Source organism: Mustelus asterias, chromosome 30 (assembly GCF_964213995.1).
Source record: "Mustelus asterias chromosome 30, sMusAst1.hap1.1, whole genome shotgun sequence".
In the NCBI taxonomy this organism is placed as follows: Eukaryota; Metazoa; Chordata; class Chondrichthyes; order Carcharhiniformes; family Triakidae; genus Mustelus; species Mustelus asterias.
The window spans coordinates 10,416,272-10,441,055 of record NC_135830.1 but is presented as its reverse complement, the minus strand read 5'-3'; the positions used below and the strand labels follow the sequence as shown (position 1 = coordinate 10,441,055).

Sequence of the window (24,784 nt, the reverse complement as noted above, 5' to 3'; positions counted from 1 at the left end):
CATCAATGACATGTTGAAGGCTCCAGAGGAGATGCCGTAGCTTCTCCGCTCCGATGAAGTACTGGACGACGAAGGGTACTCTGTCCACCTTGTCCCGTGTTTGTCTTCTGAGGAGGTCGGTGCGGTTTTTCGCTGTGGCGCGTTGGAACTGTCGATCGATGAGTTGAGCGCTATATCCTGTTCTTATGAGGGCATCTTTCAGCATCTGGAGGTGTCTGTTGCGATCCTCCTCATCCGAGCAGATCCTGTGTATACGGAGGGCTTGTCCGTAGGGGATGGCTTCTTTAACGTGTTTAGAGTGGAAGCTCTCCACTCACATTGTTTGTACCTTTAAGACTTGATGAGCTGCAAGGATTCGCATTCCAACCATTATTCTGTAAATTGAGTCTGTGTCTTTATAAGCCCTGTTTGTAAACAGAATTCCCACTCACCTGAAGAAGGAGCTTGAGGCTCCGAAAGCTTGTGTGACGTTTGCTACCAAATAGACCTGTTGGACTTTAACCTGGTGTTGTTAAACTTCTTCCTGTTATTATTGGACAAGCAGCAAATCACCGTCACAATGCCCGGCTGATTGACGGCAGCGCGGACCAATGGGAAGAGGGGACAGTGCTGGAGGACCGACTTGGAGCGGTCGGTCCTCCAACCAATGGGAGCGAAAGAGGGGCGGGGCCAGCTTTGACTGGAGCATGCGCAGTGTGAGTAATGGCGATGGGAAACGGCTTTTGTTCTGGGCTCGGAAATCTGTTAGAGGTGATTGGAGGTACGGAGAGAGCAATGGATCGTCCAGGTGGGTGGAAACGCTGCGTAAGCATGTTGTGTCAGCCGCAAACCGCGGAAGAGAACTTCTCGGACCCAGTTTGTACCGAGAAGGGCTGCAGCTCCTCGTGTTCGTCCCGGGTTAACGTTCGCCATCTTTATTGGGGGCAATATGCAGCAGTGCGCACGTGCGGCCGCCATGTTTGTAGAGGGCAATGTTGTCAATCAGTGGGAGGGGCTTGTTCCCCAGTGTTCAGAATGGAGACAACTTGTCCATCAAACTGCATCAACCCTGAGTCCCAATGTCTTATTGATGAGGCAGAGCGGTGGCAGAGAAGGAAAAAGAAAGGAAAATAAAAACAATAAATGCTGGAAAATCTCAGCAGATCTGACAGCATCTGTGGAGAGAGAATAGAACCAACGTTTCGAGACTGGATGACCCATAGTCAGGGCTTGTACACGTGTAAACAGAGCATGTAAACTTTGACACCTCCATGTACCCTTGTACACCTCTATCAATCTACTTTGCTCCAAGGAGAACAACCCCAAGTTCATAGAATCATAGAAATAACCCCAAGTTATCCAGCCTAACATTGTAACTATAATTCCTCATCCCTGAAACCATTTTGATAAATCTCCTCTGCATCCTGTCAAGGAGCCTCACATCCTCCATAATGTGTGGTGATCACTGGTTTGCACAGACCCAGGTATTCTGTGTTCCTGTCTGTGATCTCATCGCATACTTACAATTGCACAGTGACATCACCCCCGCTCCCCGGGGATTTCCTCAACTGGGAGATTTTTCTCTGATGCCAATGCTTCTGATATCTTTCCAGCTGCAGGCTCCAGCAGGAGATTTTAATATTAAAATCAGTTAAATTGTTTCAGAGGTGAGTGTTTGTGACCATTCACAGGCGCGAGTTCACGTCATAAACCAGCTGGTCACCTCCATGCTGTGGTACCGGCTGGTCCCTTTGACCCCTCCCCCTGGCTTTGTCACCGATATCCAGAGAACCCTCGTGCGGTTCTTCTGGGGCAATCGACTGCACTGGGTCCCTGCTGCAGTTTTGCATCTCCCGCTTGAGGAGGGTGGACAAGGTCTGGTGTGCCTCCGCACTCAGATAGCGACCTTCCGCCTCCAGGCCCTGCAGAGGTACCTTTACGTTGAGCCCCCTCCACAGTGGTGTGCCATGGCGACGTATTTCTTCTGCCAGTGGCACGGCCTCAATTATGACGTGCAGCTCCTGCATATCGAACTGGGGCGTGTTCCGACCACCCTGCAGGAGTTGCCCGTCTTTTACCAGGACCTCCTCACTGTCTGGAACACGGTCGCCTCGCGACGCAGCTCTCCCCCGTCAGGAGTAGCGGCTCTCGTGACTTCAGGTGGCTGGCGGAGAGGAGGGCTGTGGACGCCGGGGTGACCAGAATCGGGGACGTGCTCGATGTCGGAGGAGCGGGCTGGATGAGTCCCCGCATGCTGGCTGAGCGCGCGGGGACGACCGTCTGGCGCGCGGCCAAAGCCATCCTAGACCTTAGGACGGTCGTGCTCGGCCCCGAAACTGCACGCAAACTCGAGACGGCGCAGGCATGCGGTGGGATCCCGCCCGAGCGTTCCCCTGTTCGGGCAGAATTCCACATTGGCCCAAAGCCTCAGCCCCCCCCCCCCCCCCCCTGGGTGAGGTGCCCCACAGCCTGAGCCGCCTCGCGGAAATGTCCTCCGTGCCTTTTTCTACCGCGCGGAGGCGTTTCCTGTGCGGGCTGCTGCTGCACACCTTCCACTACCGCCTCCTCGCCTGTCGCCCGGATACACCTTGGCGGGCCTTGTTGCCGCCGGGCGGCGGAGGTCCCCGCTGGAGGTCCCTCTACGGAGGGATCTCCCCCACTTACGTCTGGGACCTGGGGTGGAGGGTGATGCATGCAGCAGTTCCGCACAACCGTAGGATTCACTGGTTCACGGGCTCCGAAGACTGCCCTTTCTGCGGCCTTGTGGAGTCCGTGGACCATGTCTATGTTGTGTGTCTTAGGCTGCACTCCCTTTATGTTTTCCTAAAGAACCTTTTATTGATGTTTCGTTTGCACTTCAGTCCCATGCTCCTGATCTACGGACACCCAGTGCAGAGAGGGGAGGGTCGGGATGGCGACCTCCTCGTGAACCTGCTCCTGGCGAAACGCGCCATTTACCGGTCCAGGCAGCGGGCGATCGAGGGGGCCGTCCATTCTGACTGTCTTCCCCTCTACCGCGGCTACGTTCGCGGCCAGGTGTCCCTGGAGAGGGAGCATGCGGTGTTCACGGGCGCGGTTGACGCCTTCCGCGCCCGCTGGGCACCGCAGGGGTTGGGGTGCATTATTCACCCTAATAATCACATTATGATTTGATGTTTTTAAGTTTCCTTTGTACTTTGATTTCTGTTCGGGCTGTTCCCCCTCCTTTTTGGGAGCTGCCCCTTTTACTTTGTCCTGATTTAATCTGAGTTTGTTTATTTTGTTTGACCGAAAAAGAGGGCAACATCTGGGAGAAAATCAATGTTTCCCCCTTTCCATTTCTTTTCTCATTCTGGGGGAAATTGGGGACTTGCAGCAACTGAAGGGAAAGGAAGTGAATTCGGTCTGTATATTCCACGCATTTTTCCTCCAGTAATGTAGACATTTATCTGTCTGGCCGCCTGCATGGAAATTTTCAGCTCTCTGTGTCCAGGACAGGAAGCAGTGAGCATGGATCTGTTAATCAGCCTCAAGCAGCACCTTCAGGAGAATTGGGAGGGTGAATATTAGATACAGCAGAGTGAGAATGGAGGGAGAATGTGTGGGATGGAGATTTACAGCTTTTGGGGAATGAGAGAGGAAAGAATGCTCCATAGAAACTTGAATTGTCTGTTCTGAATTTCTATCCTGTGCTGACACTGATGACTTTTGTAAATTCCTTTAGCAGGATATCAGAAGGCGAAAATTTAAAGACGAATATCAAACCAAACTTCACATCAAAATCTAACATAGTCACTCAGTTCATTGGGACCTGAATATCATCGACATTTGAATCTAGAATGGAAATGTTTCTCTGCTCTGTCTGCTTCAGGAGATTTTAAACATCAGTGTGACTGGAAAAGCACCGAGACACACACACACTGAAACATGCACACACCTGAGTGACTGTGGAAAGAACTTTAACCAGTTAAACAGCCTGAAAATACATTGCAGCAGAGAGACTGCACCCATGTTATGTTGTAACTGAACTGATTGTCAAGCCTGGAGAGTCACAAGGACACCCGCACCATGGAGAAATTGTGTAAATGTGGGGACTGTGGGAAAGGATTCAGGTTCCCATCTGCACTGGAAACTCATCGGCGCAGTCACACTGGAGAGAGACCATTCACCTGCTCTGTGTGTGGGAAGGGATTCACTCAGTTATCCCATTTACAAACACACCAGGGAGTTCACACTGGGGAGAGTCCATTCACCTGCTCTGTGTGTGGGAAGGGATTCAGTCAGTTATCCAACCTGCTGAAACACAATCTCACTCACATCCAGGAGAGACCCTTTAAATGCTCTGACTGTGGGAGTAGCTTCAAAAGCTCTGGGGAACTGGTGTCCCACCAGCGCATTCACAGTGAGGAGAGACCGTTCAGCTGCTCTCACAGCACAAACAGGTTTAGAAGGTCATCCAGTCTGCGGGTACACCAGCGAGTTCACACTGGGGAGAGGCCATTCACCTGCTCTGACTGTGGGAAAGAGTTCACTCGGTTAACAATCTGTTGACACACCAACGGGTTCATGCCAGAGAGAGACCGTACACCTGCTCTGTGTGTGGGAAGGGATTCACTCAGTTGCCCAACCTGTTGAGCCACAAGGTCACTCACACCCAGGAGAGACCCTTTAAATGCTCTGACTGTGGGAGTGGCTTCAAAAGCCCTCAGGAACTGATGATCCACCAGTCCATTCACACTGACTTGAGACCGTTTAGCTGCTCTCACTGCTCAAAGAGGTTTAGGAGGTCATCCACACGGCGGAGACACCAACGAGTTCACACCAGGGAGAGATCGTTCACCTGCTCTGTGTGTGGGAAGGGATTCAATCGGTCATCCAACCTGCAGAGACACCAACAAGTTCACAAGTGATTACAGGGGTTGGATTCTTTCTCTTTCAATCTTTCTCTCTCTCTCTGTCAATCTTTCTCTCTCAATCTTTCTCTCTCTCTCTCTCCCAATCTTTCTCTCTCTCAATCTTGCTCTCCCCCCCCCCACCCCTCCCCCTGCTCCTTTCCCCCCCTTGCTCTTTTGAGAATGTGTATAAGGTAGATTGAGAAGAGGAAAGGGTTAAAATTGGGATGCGTAACTAGAAATCAGTTGAGGGATAAACTGGTTTTGGAAAGGGCCTGAGGCGAGGGCGACAAGTGAAACTAATGATCACGTTAAAGAAACTGCTGATAGGTAATTGTGGTTCTGGCTTCGGAGGGCAGGGCCTTATCGATTGGCCTTTTGTCCTTGAAAGTAATCTAATCAAAATGTAACAATACAGCTATGCCCTTATTGGCTAACAGAAGTTTGTGGATGTATCTCCGTCGTGTATCACTGAAACTGTTTTGTAAGCCAGACAGAGACTCACAAACCCATGCTGGATGTGCATGGTCTTGCGATCTCTCCTCTGATGCAATAAAGGCGGCTTTCGGAGAAACCTGTGTCTCTTCAGTTTTTGATCCGACTTCCGAAACACGAATTCTACACTTTCTCCCCCTGCTCCTTTCTCCCTCTCTGCTCTTTTCCCCCGGTCTATCCCCCCCTGCTCTTCCACCCCCCTGCTCTTCCCCCCCCGCTCTTCCACCCCCCTGCTCTTCCCCCCCCGCTCTTCCACCCCCCTGCTCTTCCCCCCCCCTGCTTTTTCCCCCCCACTCTCTCCCCCCCGCTCTTTCCCCCCCGCTCTTTCCCCCCACGCTCTTCCCCCTGCTCTTCCCCCCCCCCCACTCTTTCCCCTCCCCCCACTCTTTCCCCTCCCCTGCTCCTTTCCCCCCCCCCTCGCCGCTCTAACCCCCCCCCTCCCCCCCCCCCGCAGGGTGGGTGAATCTCTGAATCCCTTCCCACACTGTGAGCAGGTGACTAGCCTCTCCTCAGTGTGAATTCACTGGTGTCTCAGCAGATTTGATGAATGATTGAATCCCTTCCAACAAGTGCAGCATATGAACGGTCTCTCCCCGATGTGACTGCGTCGATGAGATTCCACCTCAGATGGGGCTCTGAATCCCTTCCCACAGTCTCCACATTTCCATGGTTTCTCCATGGTGTCGGAGTCCTTGTGTCTCTCCACAATCAGTGCACTGGAACACTCTGATACGGGTGTGTGAATCTCAGTGCTTTTCCAGTCACACTGATGTTAAAAAGGCTGATGATTTTCACGTCCTTATGAATCAAGTGACTCTTTTGAGATTTCCATTTTCCAAACCTCTCCTTCCGATATCCACTGAAAGCAGTTTACAAAAATCATCACTGTCAGCACATGATAGTAATTCAAAACAGACAATTGTAGTTTCTATGGAACATTCTTTAAATCTCCACCCACGCCCCTCACACATACACTCTCTCTCTCATTCCATTTAGCATTCTGCAGCACGGTAGCACAGTGGTTAGCACCATCAGCTCCAAGTTCCCCTCCAACTCACATACCATCCTGACTTGTCTGACATCCAGGACTAAGAGAACAGAAATTTCACCCATATAAATACTGGGAAGTCTGAAGCCATTGTCTTCAGTCCCCACGACAAACTCCACTCCCTGTCGGAGCCGGAACCAGGCTGTTCACAACCATGGTGAAATATTTCACTCCAGGATGAGCTTCAAGACTGTCTATTTCCACCTCAGTGACATCATCCAACGCCACCCCAGTCTCAACTCATAAGACCATAAGACACAGAAACAGAATAAGGCCACTCGGCCCATCGAGTCTGCTCCGCCATTCAATCATGGCTGATATTTTTCTCATCCCCATTCTCCTGCCTTTTCCCCATAACCCCTGATCCCCTCATTAATAAAGAACCTATCTATCTCTGTCTTAAAGACACTCAATGACCTGGCCTCCACAGCCTTCTGCAGCAAAGAGTTCCACAGATTCACCACTCTCTGGCTGAAGAAATTCCTCCTCCTCTCTGTTTTAAAGGATCGGCCCTTTAGTCTGAGGTTGTGCCCTCTATTTCTCGCTGTTCCTACTAGTGGAAACATTCTCTCCACATCCACTCTATCCAGGCCTCACAGTATCCTGTAAGTTTCAATAAGATCCCCCCTCATCCTTATAAACTCCAATGAGTACAGACCCAGAGTCCTGAGCTGTTCCTCATAGGACAAGCTTTTCATTCCAGTGATCATTCTTGTGAACCTCCTCTGGACCTTTTCCAAAGCCAGCACATCCTTCCTTAGATATGGGGACCAAAACTGCTCACAATAGTCCAAATGGGGGCTGACCAGAGCCTTATACAGCCTCAGAAATATATCCCAGCTCTTGTATTCTGGGCCTATCGACATGAATGCTAACATTGCATTTGCCTTCCTAACTGCCGACTGAACCTGCACGTTAACTTTAAGAGAATCTTGAACAATGACTTCCAAGTCCCTTTGTGTTTCTGATTTCCTCAGCATTTCCCCATTTAGAAAATAGTTGATGTCTCCATTCCTCCTTCCAAAGTGCATAACCTCACACTTTTCCACATTGTATTCTATCTGCTGCTTCTTTGCTCACTCTCCTAACCTGTCCAAGTCCTTCTGCAGTCCCCTTGCTTCCTCGATACTACCTCTCCCTCTACATATCTTTGTATCATCTGCAAACCTAGCTACAGTGCCTTCAGTTCCTTCCTCCAAATCGTTAATGTATATTGTGAAAGGTTGTGGTCCCAGCACTGACCCCTGAGGCACACCACTAGTCACCGGCTGCCATCCTGAGAAAGACCCCTTTATCCCCACTCTCTGCCTTCTGCCAGCCAATCCTCTATCCATGCCAGGATCTTACCCTTAACACCATGGGCACTTAACTTATTGAACAGTTTCCTCTGCAGCACCTTGTCAAAGGCCTTCTGGAAATCTAAATAAATCAGGTCCACTAGTTCTCCTTTATCTAACTTCTTTGTTACCAGATATGATCTAAGGAGATCCATCAAAGATGCCAAAAGACAATACCGGACCAAGCTAGAGTCCCAGGCTCGCCACACCAATCCCCGCTGACTATGGCAAGGTCTGCAAGACATAACAGGCTACAAGATGAAGGCATGTAAAATCGCCGGCTCCAACGCTCCTCGCCCTGATGAGCTCAATGCATTCGTTTTGAGCAAGAGGTCAGCGAGAGCATGCCCTCCACCCTGGAAGCCCTGGATGAACCTGTATCTGGGGTCTCCATTGCAGATGTCAGAGCAGCTTTCTTGAAGGTCAACCCACAGAAAGCAACGGGCCCGGATGGGATACCCGGACGGGCACTCAGATCCTGCGCGGATCAGCTGATGGGGGTATTCACAGACATCTTCAACCTCTCTTTACAACAATCTGAGGTCCCTATCTGCTTCAAGAAGACTACCTTCATCCTGGTACTGAAGCAAAACCAAGCAGCGTGCCTTAATGACTATCGGCCGGTGGCTCTGATATTCATCATTATGAAGTGCTTCGAAAGGTCAGTCATGGCACAAATCAATTCCAGCCTCCCGGACTATCTGGATCCACTACAGTTTGCCTACCGCCGCAACAGGTCCACAGCAGACACCATTTCCCTGGCCCTGTACTCAACCCTGCAACACGTAGATTACAAGGACACCAATGTCAGACTCCTATTTGTTGACTACAGCTCAGCCTTCAACACTCTTCTTCCCATGAAACTCATCTCCAAACTCCGTGGCCTGGGTCTCGGCACCTCCCTCTGCAACTGGATCCTGAACTTCCTAACTCACAGACCACAATCAGTAAGGATAGTCAACAACACCTCCTCCACGATCGTCCTCAACACCGGTGCCCCACAAGGCTGTGTTCTCAGCCCCCTATTATACTCTTATACACCTATGACTGTGCGGCAAAATTCCCCTCCAATTCGATTTTCAAGTTTGCTGACGACACCCCAGTACTGGGTCGGATCTCAAACAATGATGAGACAGAGTACAGGAATGAGACAGAGAACCTGGTGAACTGGTGCGGCAACAATAATCTCTCCCTCAATGTCAACAAAACAAAGGAGATTGTCATCGACTTCAGGAAGCGTAAAGAAGAACATGCCCATGTCGACATCAATGGGGACGAAGTAGAAAGCGTCAAGAGCTTCAGGTTTTTAGGTGTCCGGATCACCAACAACCTGTCCTGGTCCCCCCATGTTGACACTATAGTTAAGAAAGCTCACCAACGCCTCTACTTTCTCAGAAGACTAAGGAAATTTGGCATGTCAGCTACGACTCTCACCAACTTTTACAGATGCACCATAGAAAGCATTCTTTCTGGTTGTATCACAGCTTGGTATGGCTCCTGCTCTGCCCAAGACCGCAAGGATCTACAAAAGGTCGTGAATGTGCCCAATCTATCACACAAACCAGCCTCCCATCCATTGACTCTGTCTACACTTCCCGCCGCGTCGGCAAAGCAGCCGGCATAATTAAGGACCCCACGCACCCCGGACATTCTCTCTTCCACCTTCTTCCTTTAGGAAAAAGATACAAAAGTCTGAGGTCACGTACCAACCGACTTGAGAACAGCTTCTTCTCTGCTGCTGCCAGACTTTTGAATGGACTTAACTTGCATTAAGTTGATCTTTCTCTACATCCTAGCTGTGACTGTAACACTACATTCTGCACTCTCTCGTTTCCTTCTCTATGAACGGTATGTTTTGTCTGTATAGCGAGCAAGAAACAATACTTTTCACTGTATGATAATACATGTGACAATAATAAATTATTATTGGAGGACGCGGAAAGTCTGCAGAGAGATTTGGATAGGCTGAGCGAGTGGGCGAGGATCTGGCAGATGGAATATAACGTTAGCAAATGTGAGGTTATCCACTTTGGAAGAAATAATAGTAAATTGGAATATTATTTAAATGGAGAAAAATTACATCATGCTACTGTGCAGAGGGACCTGGGGGTCCTTGTGCACGAATCGCAAAAACTCAGTCTGCAGCTACAGCAGGTGATCAAGGTGGTGAGTGGAATGTTGGCCTTTATCGCGAGGGGGATAGAATATAAAAGCAGGGAGGTCTTGATACAACTATACAAGGCACTGGTGAGGCCGCAACTGGAGTACTGTGGGCAGTTTTGGTCCCCTTGTTTGCGAAAGGATATATTGGCCTTGAGGGAGTGCAGAGAAGATGCACCAGGTTGATACCGGAGATTAGGGGTGTAGCTTATGAGGAGAGATTGATCAGATTGGGTCTGTACTCGTTGGAGTTTAGAAGGCTGAGGGGTGATCTTCTCGAGACGTATAAGATAATGAAGGGGCTGGATAGGGTACAGGTAGAGGTAGAGACATTCTTTCCATTTAGAAGGAAAACCAGAACTAGAGGGCACAGCCTCAAAATAAGTGGGGGCCGGTTCAGAACAAAGTTGAGGGGGAACTTCTTCTCTCAGAGGGTAGTGAATCTCTGGAATTCTCTGCCCATTGAAGTGGTGGAGGCTACCTCGTTGAATATGTTTAAATCATGGGGTAGATAGATTTCTGATCGCTAAGGGAATTAGGGGATATGGGGAGCAGGCGGGTAAGTGGAACTGATTCGCTTCAGATCAGGCATGATCTTGTTGAATGGCGGGGCAGGCTCGAGGGGCTAGATGGCCTACTCCTGCTCCTATTTCTTATGTTCTTAAATCAAATCAGATGGAGAAATTTCATTGGTCTGTGGAATTCTCTACCACAGAAAGCACTGGAGGCTGGGTCATTTAATAAAGATGTGGAGATGCCGGCATTGGAATTGGGCAAACACAGTAAGAAGTTTAACAACACCAGGTTAAAGTCCAACAGGTTTATTTGGTAGCAAAAGCCACTTCCCAGTGTGGCTCTTTCTACCAAATAAACCTGTTGGACTTTAACCTGGTGTCATTTAATAAATTCAAGGCTGAGTTAGACTATTTTTTATCTGAGGGAGGCAGTCAGCATAATAGAATTAATCAGATGAGCCACGAGTTTATTGAATGACAGAGCAAGGTGAATGGGCTGAATGGCCTACTCCTGACGCTAACACACTGATGTTCTCAGGATGTCCACAGTCTCTGCAGCAGCTCCGTTCACCAGGGCCTGTCAATCAATCACACAATCATTTTCTCTCCTGAGAACCGGGACCCTGAAGCCCCGCCCCCTCACTATTGCGTCACCAAGAGGGCCACGCATGCGCTTCGCTCCTTGCTGGACCAAGATGGCGGCCATTAACCTGGGCCTGCTCCAAGAAAAAAATCCCCATAGCAGCAAACCCGGGACCCGCAGGGTCTTATTCGGGCCTTCGGCTTTCAGCAAGTGTTTGTGAAGCCTCCGATCCCTCCCCACCCCGACTCCCGGCTAATTCCTCCCTCCGCCCCACTGATTCTCACCAGCTGAAGAAAAGCGTCTGCCGCACACAAGCATCCGAGCAAGTGACACTGCGCATGCTCGAGATGCAGCATGGAGCCTGCGCACTGGTCTCTTGTGAAGTAAATCAGGCACTTTCAAACCCACGGGGAATGCTGGGTAACAACAGGGCCATTGAAAAACCAAATAGCAACAGAAAATGAATTTGTTACTCATCGAGATCAATTAATAAAAATATTAAAATAAATTATTGGTTTGATTTAGTATTGTCACGTGTTAGTATATGGTGAAAAATATTGTTTCTCACGTGCTATACAAATTGTGAATTCTGTGAATTGTGAATGTGTCTATTGTGAATGGGCACTCTGCTGTGCTCCATTTCTCGAAACCATGCACGCAGCACAGGAGCACAGTGGGTAGCACTGCTGCCTCACAGCACCAGGCACCCGGGTTCAATTCCGGCCTCGTGTCACTGTCCGTATGGAATTTGCACGCTTTCCCTGTGTCTGCGTGGGTTTCATCCGGTTTCCTCCCACACTCCAAAGATGTGTGGGTTAGGCTGATTGGCCCTGCTAAATTGCCCTATAGTATCAGGGGACCAGAAGTTGTAATGTGCACAGGGTAAGACAAAGAACAACAAAGAACAGTACAGTACAGGAAACAGGCCCTTCGGCCCTCCAAGCCCATGCCACTCCTTGGTCCAACTGGACCAATCGTTTGTATCCCTCCATTCCCAGGCTCATGTGACTATCCAGGTAAGTCTTAAACGATGTCAGCGTGTCTGCCTCCACCACCCTACAGGACCTGGCTGGGATTGGTGTCGGTGCAGGTTCAATGAGTTAAATGGCCTCCTTCTGCAGTGTAGGTATGAAAATACTGCTATCTTCTGGAACAATGGAGTTTTTTTCAAGTTTTTTCCTTCTAGTTCCCCTGACTCTCATTCTCAGAAGATGCAGACCCTGGCTGGGTTCAAAAATCAGAATGAGTAGTTCCTCTGTCATTACTACTTTATTTGTGATGCTTACTATTACTTGATGCCCTATGATGTGGAGATGCTGGCATTGGACTGGGGTGGGCACAGTAAAAAGTCTCACACTACCGGGTTAAAGTCCAACAGGTTTATTTGGAATCATGAGCTTCCAGAGTGCTGCTCCTTCATCAGGTGAGTGATGAAGGAGCAGCACTCCAAAAGCTCATGATTCCAAATAAACCTGTTGGACTTTAACTTGGTGTTGTGAGACTTGATTCCCCATGACAGTAGTATGATTACTAAAAATCCGCCGCAACAGTTAACACAGAAATCTGAGGGCATTGTCATCACAGCCTTTCAAACCATTAATAATAGAATCATCAGATATTCGGTTGTAATTCTCTCTATGAAAATCTCTCTGGCAAAATAAATATGGCTTCTCCACAGTAGAAAGGAAATCATTCACTCATCAATCCAAGCTCAGAATGCATGGGGATATTGCTGGTAAGTGTCCAGGACAAATTGCGATTTGTAAGATGAAGGTACATCAGCAGCAGGAGTTAGTGAAGAGGGTGATGGTAATAACTAGACAAACTGACTCAGCAGGAAAGCTGCTCTAAAGGAGATTCCATAGGATCCACCCAAAACACAATCGTTGGCACCAGTACGACAGATTCCAGTTAAACCGGACTGGTTTTGGTGCAGGTTCAATGAGTTAAATGGCCTCCTTCTGCAGTGTAGGTATGAAAATACTGCTATCTTCTGGAACAATGGAGAGTTTTTCAAGTTTTTTCCTTCTGACCCTGACGCGAGTATGGCCAAAGATACCACACACCATAGGAAAGCCTTTCCCTCATCCCTCACAGCAAGTAAGAACTCATCCATCCTACATGATGAGGTTTTCTATCACAAGGATGTGATGTGTATCACAAAAATGGTTAAAACCTTTTTTAGTTACATGGATTACATACATTGTTGTTGGATCATAGCATGGTATATTTCTGTTTTGAGTCCTCGATATTATATCCAGGTTGTGTATCTCACCAGGCTTCCACACCCCATCATTACTCTACAGACTCATGGCCAGTTTCTTCAGAATCTCCAACAAATCTTCACATCCTCCCTGCTACAGACAGTGGAAAAGATGGATCCTGCCCATCTCAACACCTCCAGGGAGAAACTCCCACACAGTACACTAACTGTTCAATGTGAAATGAAGTAATGTTAAAAACATTGTTATAAAATGAGGCCAGGTGGCAAATTGGAAAGGTACATTTGATGTTCCAGATAGATTGGGGAAAAGCAAAACTTATCTTAGCAAATTGGAAATGAGGGAAGGAAACACACCATGAAGGCCAGTGAAAAGGTCAGGTAACTGGATGGAGAATAAACGCAATGAAGTTACTGTGAAAATCCCCTAATCACCACACTCCACCGCCTGTTCGGGTACACTAAGGGAGAATTTAGCATGGCCAATGCACCTAACCAGCACATCTTTTTGGACTGTGGGAGGAAACCGGAGCACCCGGAGGAAACCCAAGCAGAAAAGGGGAGAACATGCAGACTCCGCAAACAGTGACCCTGATTTTATCAACAGGGCCAAGATGTGGATGGTAGTCATGATCCTGGACTGTGTCCAGGCTGAAGTTCTGTTCTTGCCATGCGATCCCCGCGCAGATTGTCTTTCTGAGCTCCAGACAGGTGATAAACACTCAGGATGGAAAGACAAAATCTACACCAATGTCTCAAAACAAAGCTGGATTATTTCACATTTATTCAAAATATTAAACAGTAGCAAAGTTAACGTGGTGATTCGCATCAGAAAGAAAATTTGACTCTCTGAACAAACATGGTTCAATCCTGGATATGATTAAAAGCAGCAGTGACAGCTGAAGCCAATCTCTGCAGTCACTTGTGAACTTGCTGCTGTCAACACAGATTAGAAGAATGGACGAATACCTTCCCACACATGGAGCCAGTGAATGACCTCTGCAGTGTCAATTAATTGGTGTTTCAGCACTTCACATCTGCTTTAACTTTCTTCTCACATTCAGATCATTTAAAATAACTCTTTTCAGTGTGAACAAGTTGATGTTCAGTGAGACAGTATGACTGAGCGAATCCCAGATTAGGGTTTGGAATGCACGGCCTGAGAGTGTGATGGAGGCAGGTTCAGTTGATGCATTCAAAAGGGAATTAAGAATGTTCCCAATTGTGGGGGAGTCCAAACCTAGGGGTCGTAGTTTGAGGATAAGGGGTAAACCTTTTCGGACTGAGGTGAGGAGAAATTTCTTCACCCAGAGGGTGGTGAATGTGTGGAATTCCTGATCACAGAATGTAGTTGAGGCCAAAATGTTGTCTGATTTCAAGAAGAAATTAGATATAGCTCTCGGGGCCAAAGGCATCAAGGGATGGGGGGTGGGGAGGTTAGATCAGGATATTGAATTCGATGATCAGCCATGATCAAATTGAATGGCACAGTAGGTTCGAAAGGCTGAATGGTCTACTCCTGCTTCTAGTTTCTATGTTATCTGAAAAGGAAGAATGTGCAGGATTACAGGGAGAAGGCGGGAGAATGGAATTCGGCGAGTTGTTCATTCGGAGAGCTGGTGCACACATGATGGGCCAAATGGCCTCCTTCTGCATCAAAACTATTTGGTGATTCTGGTGAAATCCTTAAAAACTGAAAATGCTGGAACAAAACTCAGCAGGTTCAGCAGCATCTGTGCAGAGAGAGAAACAGAGTTAACATTTCAGGTCTGTGACCTTTCCTGTGAACTGGGGAAAGCCAGAAATGTAACAGGTTTGGAGAAAGGGGCGGGTGGGACAGGGACAGGGACTAAAGGAAGGTCTGTGAGAGGGTGGAAGACAGGAGAGATTGAATGAGAGAAAAGTGAATCACCCCCAAAGAGCCAAAGGGAATGGAGATGGAGCGAGAGAAGAAAGAGAGAAACAGAAGCTGTGTCTGGAGCAGGGGGGCTGCCGACTGAAAGAAAGAAAAGTGAAACAATCAAAGAAAAAGAAACAGAACGGGCTGAGAGTTTACTCTCTGAAACTGTTGGACTGAATGTTGGGTCCAGAAGGCTGTAAAGTGTGGAGGGGATGGGTCAGTGGGAGGATCTTCTCCTGGACCTGCTCTAGACCCTGGTTAGAACAGTAATCCAGGATGGGTGGGGCTGAAGGGGGTGGCGGGGTCACTCTGACAGATCTTCTGTGGTCTTGTCTGTGCCCAGGTGACCCTGGAGAGGGAGATTCTATCGGGGGTTTGTTGCTGATTAGTTTGATTTAATCACAAGTTTGGGGAAACGAGAGGAAAGAATGTTCCAGAGAAACTGGAATTGTCTATTCTGAATTTCTATCCTGCACTGATAGTGACACTGACACTGTCAACTCTTTTTACAGGGGATTAGAAGGGGAGGATTTACTGATAGAAAACTCAGATCAAACATCTGACAGTCACTCATTTCATCAGGACCTGAATTTCACAGGTTTGGCACAGAAGGCCATTTGGCCCATCGTGTCTGTGTCTGCTCCCCAAGTGAGCATTAAGGCATAGTGCCATTCTCCTGCCTTTTCCCCATGCTAGTGAATTTCATAAGCTATCCAGCTCTTTGCTCCCCCAAGAGACCAGATGAAGATTTTCGGAGTCTAAAATTGCCCTTTATTCAAGTTATAGCAGGGCAAACTGGTTTCCACACACATGGCGACAGACTGCCAGAACAAAGGAATACTATTGCAATTATACCTTTAGGATCAACTACAGGTAATTAACATACACAGATTGAAATTGTACACTGATTTAAAGGTACTCACTATCCAATCACAACTAATAGTTCTGATTACTTCATTTGTTTCCCACAGTGAAGTTTAACCAATTACAGCAACTCTCCCCTTGCCTAATTGAAATATCCAATTATCAACAGGGCACATACACATAGCTACATCAATAAACACATGTCTATGGTCCTTGACGATCTGGCACCCTGAGTGCTGACGTATGACTTCTATCAAAACACTGCAGTCTTGGGCTGTTATCTGAAAGCAGTGATGTTGTAGTTACAGCCTCTTGTGGCCTATCAAAGCCCCCTTGTCTATTGTTTTTGCAGCTGTGCCTTGCAGCTCCAGCAGTTTCCCAGGAACTTTGCTGCATTGAATGATTTTTAACCCTTTCACCATCTATTAGTCCAGTGGACCTTCTCCGAACCATTTCTTACGCATTTACATCCTTTCTTAAATAAGGAGACCAATAATACTCCAGATGTGACCTCACCAGTGTTCTGTATAACCGAAGAATAACATCCCTTCTTTTGTAATTAATTCTCCTCACAATAAACAATAACATTCTATTAACTTTCCTGGTTACTTGCTGTACCTGCCTTTTCTGATTCATGCACAAGGACACCCAGATCCCTCTAAATCTCTCACTGTTTAGACAATATTCTTTGTATTTATACTTCCTGCCAAAATGGACAATTTTGCATTTGCCCACATTATACTACATTTGCCAGTTCTTTGCCCACTCACTTAACCTATGTCCCTTTGTAGCCTCCTCACATCCTCTTCACAACTTATTTTACTAATTATTTTATATCATCAGCAAATTTAGCAACCATACATTCAGTACCTTCATCCAAGTCATTGAAATAAATGGGAAAAAGATTCCAGCATTGATCCCTGTGGCACACCGCTCATCACATCCAGCCAACTAGAAAAATACCTATTTATGCCAACTCTCTTCTTCCTGTTAGTCATAGAGTTATACAACACAGAAAAAGGCCATTCGACCCATCATTTCTATGCTGGTCAAAGACAAATCACCAAACTATTCTAATCCCATTTCCCAGAACTTGGACCGTAGCCTTGCATGTCTTGGTATCGCAAATGCACTTCTAAATAAGCAACAAAGAAAATTACAGCACAGGAATAGGCCCGTCGGCCCTCCAAGCCTGCACCGACTATGCTGCCCGACTTAACTAAAACCCCCTCCCCTTCCGGGGGTCATATCCCTCTCTTCCCATCCTATTCATGTATTTGTCCAGATGCCCCTTAAAAGTCACTATCATGTCTGCTTCCCCTATCTCCCCTGGCAGCGAGTTCCAGGCACCCACCACCCTCTGAGTAAAAAAACTTGCCTCGTACATCTCCTTTAAACCTTGCCCCTTAAACCTATGCTCCCGAGTAATTTGACTCTTCCACCCTGGGAAACTAACTATCCACTCTGTCAATGCCCCTACTAATCTTGTAGACTTCTATCAGATCACCCCTCAACCTCTGTCTTTCCAGTGAGAACAAACCAAGTTTCTCCAACCTCTCCTCATAGCTAATGCCCTCCATACCAGGCAACATCCTGGTAAATCTTTTCTGTACCCTCTCCAAAGCCGCCACATCTTTCTGGTAGCGTGGCGACCAGAATTGAACACTAGATTCCAAATGCGGTGTAACTAAGGTTCTATAAAGCTGCAACATGACTTGCCAATTTTTAAACTCAACACCCCAGCCGATGAAGGCAAGCATGCCGTATGCCTTCTTGACTACTTTCTCCACCTGCATTGCCACTTTCAGTGACCTGTTTACCTGTACACCCAGATCCCTCTGCCTATCAATACTCTTAAGGTTTCTGCCATTTATTGAATATTTCCTGTCTTTATTAGACCTTCCAAGATGCATTACCTCACATTTGTCCAGATTAAACTCCATCTGCCATCTCTCTGCCCAAGTCTCCAACCGATGTATATCCTGCTGTATCCCCTGATGGTCCTCATCACTATCCGCAATTCCACCAACCTTTGTGTCGGCCGCAAACTTATCAAACCAGTTACGTTTTCCTCCAAATCATTTATATATATTACAAACAGCAAAGGTCCCAGCACTGATCCCTGAGGAACGCCACTTGTCACAGCCCTCCATTCAGAAACGCACTCTTCCACTGCTACCCTCGGTCTTCTTTGACCAAGCCAGTTTTGTATCCATCTTGCCAGCTCACCTCTGATCCCATGCGACTTCACCTTCTGCACAACTCTGCCATGAGGGACCTTGTCAAAGGCCTTACTGAAGTCCATGTGGACAACATCCACTGCCCTACCCTCATCAATCATCTTCGTCACTTCCTCCAAAAACTCGATCAAGTTAGTGAGACATGACCTCCCCATCACAAAACCATGTTGCCTCTCACTAATACATCCACTTATTTCCAAGTGGGAGTAAATCCTGTCTCAAAGAATCCTCTCCAATAATTTCCCGATCACTGAAGTAAGGCTCACTTGCCTGTAATTACCTGGATTATTCTTGCTACCCTTCTTAGACAAAGGAACAACATTGGCTATTCTCCAATCCTCTGGGACCTCCCTGTAAAAAGTCTCACAACACCAGGTTAAAGTCCAACAGGTTTATTTGGTAGCAAAAGCCACTAGCTTTCGGACCGCTCGCTGCTCCTTCGTCAGGTGAGTGGGAGATGTGTTCACAAACAGGGCATATAAAGACACAAACTCAATTTACAAAATAATGGTTGGAATGCAAGTCTTTACAGGTAATCAAGTCTCAAAAGGTACAGACAATGTGAGTGGAGAGAGCGTTAAGCACAGGTTAAAGAGATGTGTATTGTCTCCAGACAGGACAGTTAGTGTGATTTTGCAAGCCCAGGTAAGTCGTGGGGGTTACAGATAGTGTGACATGAACCCAAGATCCCGGTTGAGGCCGTCCTCATGTGTGTGGAACTTACCAAGCATTCTCCAACACTTGGTAAGCGTTCCCCAAGGCAGCCTTCACGACACACGACAACGCAGAGTCGCTGAGCAGAGACTGATAGCCAAGTTCACACACAAGAGGACTAACTGTCCTGGCTGGAGACAATACATATCTCTTGAACCTGTGCTTAACCCTCTCTCCACTCACATTGTCTGCACCTTTAAGACTTGATTACCTGTAAAGACTCGCATTCCAACCATTATTTTGTAAATTGTGTCTTTATATGCCCTGTTTGTGAACAGAACTCCCACTTACCTGATGAAGGAGCAGCACTCCGAAAGCTAGTGGCTTTTGTTACCAAATAAACCTGTTGGACTTTAACTTGGTGTTGTGAGACTTATTGTGTTTACCCCAATCCAACACTGGCATCTCCACATTTTGGAAATATATCGCCGTTCCTTCACAGTCGCTGGGTCAAAATCCTGGAATTCCCTCCCTATCAGCAGGGTGGATGTACCTGCACAACATGGACGGCAGTGGGTTCAGGTCCCATACGTCACAAAGGTAGACACTCCTGCGCCCCCTACAAACATGGCGATTGCACCTGCACCCTGCTGCACATTGCCCCTTACAAAGATGCCGGCCGCACATGCGCACTGATAGACATTGCCACCAACAGATTGGCGGCCGTCAGCCCAGGCCCGTGTTGCGCCTCCAATTTGGTACCAACTGGGCGCCCGGGAAGTTATTTACCAGGGTTTGAATTTGAACAACATGTTTACGAAGCCGCTCCACCCACCACATTCATCGCTCTCTGCGCGCCGCCCTCTACCTTGAACTGATCTCGGATCCGAGTTAAAACCGTTCGTCCGCCGCCATTACCCACACTGCGCATGCTTCAGACCCCTCCCCTCTTCACTCTGGTTGGAGGACCAGCTGCTCCTGCTCGGTCCTCCAGCCCCGCCCCCTTTTCCTATTGGTCCAGAGCTGCCGTCAATCAGTCCCTGGGCATTGTGACGGGGAGCATGCGCAGTGCGGCTCATGTCCAGGGACAGGCGCTTGTTTGTCTGATCTTCAGGCGGGAAGGAGGCGGATAAGCGGAGGCAGCGTTAGGGGCAGTGGGTGGGAGGGGAGGCTCCACACACCCAGTGGAGGCTTCAACACCCCCAATAAGGAACTAGCGGCACCGCCTCAACACCCAACACAACGGCAGCTGCAGCGCTTTCTCCCGGGGCCAGGCCCCAGTGGACAAATGTGGCTTCAGGAAGGAAATGCAGCAATGGGTTTGATTTATTATTGTCACATGTATTGGGATACAGTGAAAAGTATTGTTTCTTGGGCGGTATACAGACAAAGCATACTGTTCATAGAGTACATAGGGGAGTAGGAGAGAGTGCAGAATATAGTGTTACAGTTACAGAAAGGGTGAAGAGAAAGATCAGCTTAATATGAGGTCGGTCCATTCAAAAGGAGGAGGCTTTGGAGAGGGTACAGAAAAGATTTACCAGGATGTTGCCTGGTGTGGAGGGCATTAGTTATGAGGAGAGGTTGGAGAAACTTGGTTTGTTCTCACTGGAACGACGGAGGTTGAGGGGAGACCTGACAGAAGTTTACAAGATTATTGAGGGGCATAGACAGAGTGGATAGTCAGAAGCTTTTTCCTAGGATGGAAGAGTCAATTACTGGGGGGCACAGGTTTAAGGTGTGAGGGGCAAGGTTTAAAGGAGAGGCAAGTTTTTTACACAGAGGGTGGTGGGTGCCTGGAACTTGCTGCCGGGGGAGATAGTGGAAGCAGATACGACAGTGACTTTTAAGGGGCATCTTGACAAATACATGAATAGGATGGGAATGGAGGGATATGGTCCCCGGAAGGGTAGGGGGTTTTAGTTCAGTCGGGCAGCATGGTCGGTGCAGGCTTGAAAGGTCGAAGGGCCTGTTCCTATGCTGTAATTTTCTTTGTTCTTTGTTTGTAAAAGTCCGATGGCAGCAGCAGGGAAGAAGCTGTTCTTGAGTCGGTTGGTTTGTGACCTCAGACTTTTGTCTCTTTTTCCCGATGGAAGAAGATAGAAAAGAGAATGTCCAGGATAAGTGGGGTCCTTGATTATGCGGGCTGCTTTTCTGAAGCAATAGGAAATGTAGACAGTGTCAACGGATAAGAGGCTGATTTGTGTGATGGACTTGGCCACATTCACACCCCTTGTCGTTTCTTACGCTCTTGGTCAGAGCAGCAGCAATACCAAGCTGTGATACAACTGGATGGGATGCTTTCTGTGGTGTCCCTGTAAAAATTGGTGAGAGTCGTAGCTGACGTGTCGACATGTCGAATTTCCTTAGCCTCCTGAGAAAGTCGAGGCGTTGGTGGGCTTTCTTAACTAAAGCAGCAGCATGGAGGAACCAGGACAGGTTATTGTGATCTGAACACCTAGAAACTTGAGCTCTCAACCATTTCCACTTTGTCACCGTTGATGTAGACAGGGCATGTCTTCCACTACATTGCCTGAAATTTTGTATATATTCCAGTGATATTTCTCATCAGTATTCACTGTTCAGAAAAGCATGGATGTTAAGGAACTTGGGGAAATAAATAGTGATGTCTTGAGGAGTGTACTCACAACAGGGAAGGAGGTGCTGGAAGTCTTAAAGCACATCAAGGTAGATAAATTCCCGGGACCTGATGAAGTGTATCCCAGGACACTGTGGGAGGCTAGGGGGGGAAATTGAGAGTCCCCTAGCAGAGATATTTGAATCATCGATAGTCGCAGGTGAGGTGCCTGAAGATTGGACGGTGGCAAATGTTGTGCCTTTGTTTAAAAAGGGCTGCAGGGAAAAGCCTGGGAACTACAGGCCGGTGAGCCTCACATCTGTAGTGGGTAAGTTGTCAGAAGGTACTTTGAGAGACAGGATCTACAGGCATTTAGAGACACAAGGACTGATTAGGGACAGTCAGCATGGCTTTGTGAGTGGAAAATCATGTCTCATAAATTTGGTTGAGTTTTTTGAAGGGTTAACCAAGAAGGTAGATGAGGGCAGTGAAGTTGATGTTGTCTACATGGACTTTAGCAAGACCTTTGACAAGGAACCACAGGTTGTTGCACAACGTTAGATCTCACGGGATCCAGGCGAGGTAGCCAAATGGATACAAAATTGGCTTGATGACGGAAGACAGAGGGAGGTTGTCGAAGGTTTTTCTCAAACTGGAGGCCTGTGACCAGCAGATAGCCTCAGGGATCGCTGCTGGGTCCACTGTTATTTGACATTTATAAGAATGATTTGGATGACAATGGAGGAGGCATGGATCGTAAGTTTTCAGATGGCACCAAGATTGGTGGCATAGTGGACAGTGAAGAAGGTTATCTAGGATTGCAACAGGATCTTGATCAATTGGGCCAATGGGCTGACAATGGCAGATGGAGTTTAATTTAGATAAATGCGAAGTGATGCATTTTGGTTGATCAAACCAGGGCAGGGCTTACTCAGTTAATGGTTGGGCGTTGGGGAGAGTTAAAGAACAAAGAGATCTAGGGGTACAGGTTCATAACTCCTTGAAAGTGGAGTCACAGGTGGACAGAGTGGTGAAGAAGGCATTCGGCATGCTTGGTTTCATCGGTCAGAACATTGAATACAGGGGTTGGAACATCTTGTTGAAGTTGTACAAGACATTGGGAAGACCACATGTGGAATACTGTGTTCAGTTCTGGTCACCCTATTATAGAAAGGATATTATTAAACTAGAAAGAGTGCAGAAAAGATTTACAAGGATGCTACCAGGACTTGATGGATTGAGTTATGAGGAGAGGCTGGATAGACTGAGATGTTTTTCCCTGGAGCATAGGTTTAGGGATGACCTTATAGAGGTCTATAAAATAATGAGGGGCACAGATCAGCTAGATAGTCAACATCTTTTCCCAAAGGTAGGGGAGTCTAAAACTAGAGAGCATAGGTTTAAGGTGAGAGGGGAGAGATACAAAAGGGTCCAGAGGGGCAGTTCTTTCAAACAGAGGGTGATGAGTGTCTGGAAGAAGCTGCCAGAGGTAATAGTAGAGGTGGGTTCAATTTTTAAAAGTGTTTGGACCGTTACATGGGTAAGATAGGTACAGAGGGATATGGGCCAAACGCGGGCAATTGGAACTAGCTTAGGGGTTAAAAAAGGGGCGGCATGGACAAGTTGGGCCAAAGGGCCTGTTTCCATGCTATAAACCTCTATGACAAAATCAACTATCTGCTGAAAGGGTTAACTTTTCTACAGGACCTAAAGCGGGGAGTGAACAGAAAACACTTGGCACACAGTTACATCACTTTACATAATTTTTAAAAACTTCTCGAACAACAAAACAAAGTTGATTTCAAACTTCATCTATTAATTCTTTTGTTCTCTTCCTCAATCTAATTATTTTAATTAATCAGTTTTTGTTAGGGATGGGTAACTTCTGTTCTTTATAAACTGGTTCACTCGTTTTGTTAAAACTACATGGGCTCGGAGAATCAGAACGCAGTCTTTATCATCCTTATCCTTTTTCTCCTTTTGCCACCACTCCCTCTGTCTTGCGGGAGGGTCGTGGGGATTCCAATCAGACCGAATCATTTTATCAGAAGAGTAAAATACTGCGGATGCTGGAATCTGAAACAAAAATAGAAGATGCTGGAAAATCTCAGCGGGTCTGGCAGCATCTGTGGAGAGAGAATATAGCTAATGTTTTGATACTGGATGACCCTTCATAACAGCTCATATGAAGTGTCATCCAGACTCGAAACGTTGGCTCTGTTCTCTAATCATTTTATCGATACATTTCTTGTTCTTAGTTTTAGGTTTAAAGTGAGAGGGGAGAGATACAAAAGGGTCCAGAGGGGCAGTTTTTCGCTCAGGTGGTGGTGAGTGTCTGGAACGAGTTGCCAGAGGCAGTAGTAGAGGCGGGTACAATACTGTCTTTTCAAAAGCATTTAGACAGTTACATGGGTAAGATGGGTAAAGAGGGATATGGGCAAAATACGGGCAATTAACACGGAAACATAGAAACCCTACAGTACAGAAAGAGGCCATTCGGCCCATCGAGTCTGCACCGACCACAATCCCACCCAGGCCCTCCCCCCATATCCCTGCATACTTACCCAATAATCCCTCTAATCTACGCATCTCAGGACACGAAGGGCAATTTTTAGCACGGCCAATCAGCCTAACCCACACATCTTTGGACTGTGGGAGGAAACCGGAGCACCCGGAGGAAACCCACGCAGACACGAGGAGAATGTGCAAACTTCACACAGACAGTGACCCAAGCCAGGAATCGAACCCAGGTCCCTGGAGCTGTGAAGCAGCAGTGCTAACCACTGTGCCACCATGCCGCCCCTTTTGGAACTAGCTTAGTGGTAAAAACTGAGCGGCATGGACAAGTTGGGCCGAAGGGCCTGTTTCCATGTTGTAAACCTCTATAACTTCCTAACATCCTGTCACTCTGTGATCCTTGTGAAATCTAAAAACCAGGTATTCGCAACAAGACTCAAAGAGCATCAGCCCACTGGAGGCAAAGTCGTGAGACTGGCCAGTCCAGCAGAAAGAAACCCTCCGACCCTCCCCATTGACCAACTGTGAGAATGAACAAAATGCAGTCCTGGATGTAATTGAGAGCAGAAACAATAACAGCAGAATCCAACCCCTGGAATCACTCGTGAATTTGTTGGTGTCTCAGCAGCTGGGATGAAACTCTGAATCCCTTCCCACACTGAGAGCAGGTGAACGGCCTCTCCCCAGTGTGAACTCGCTGGTGTGACTGCAGGTTGGATGACTGAATGAATCCTTTCCCACACTGAGAGCAGGTGAACGGCCTCTCCCCAGTGTGAACTCGCTGGTGTGTCCGCAGTTCAGATGACTAAGTGAATCCCTTCC

General features: G+C 47.5%; 1 pseudogene; it reads left to right on the top strand.

Annotated features, from left to right (window-relative positions):
- Positions 1-766: 766 nt before the first annotated feature.
- LOC144480750 (uncharacterized) overlaps positions 767-24,784 on the top strand; it is a 112,115-nt pseudogene continuing 88,097 nt past the window's right edge.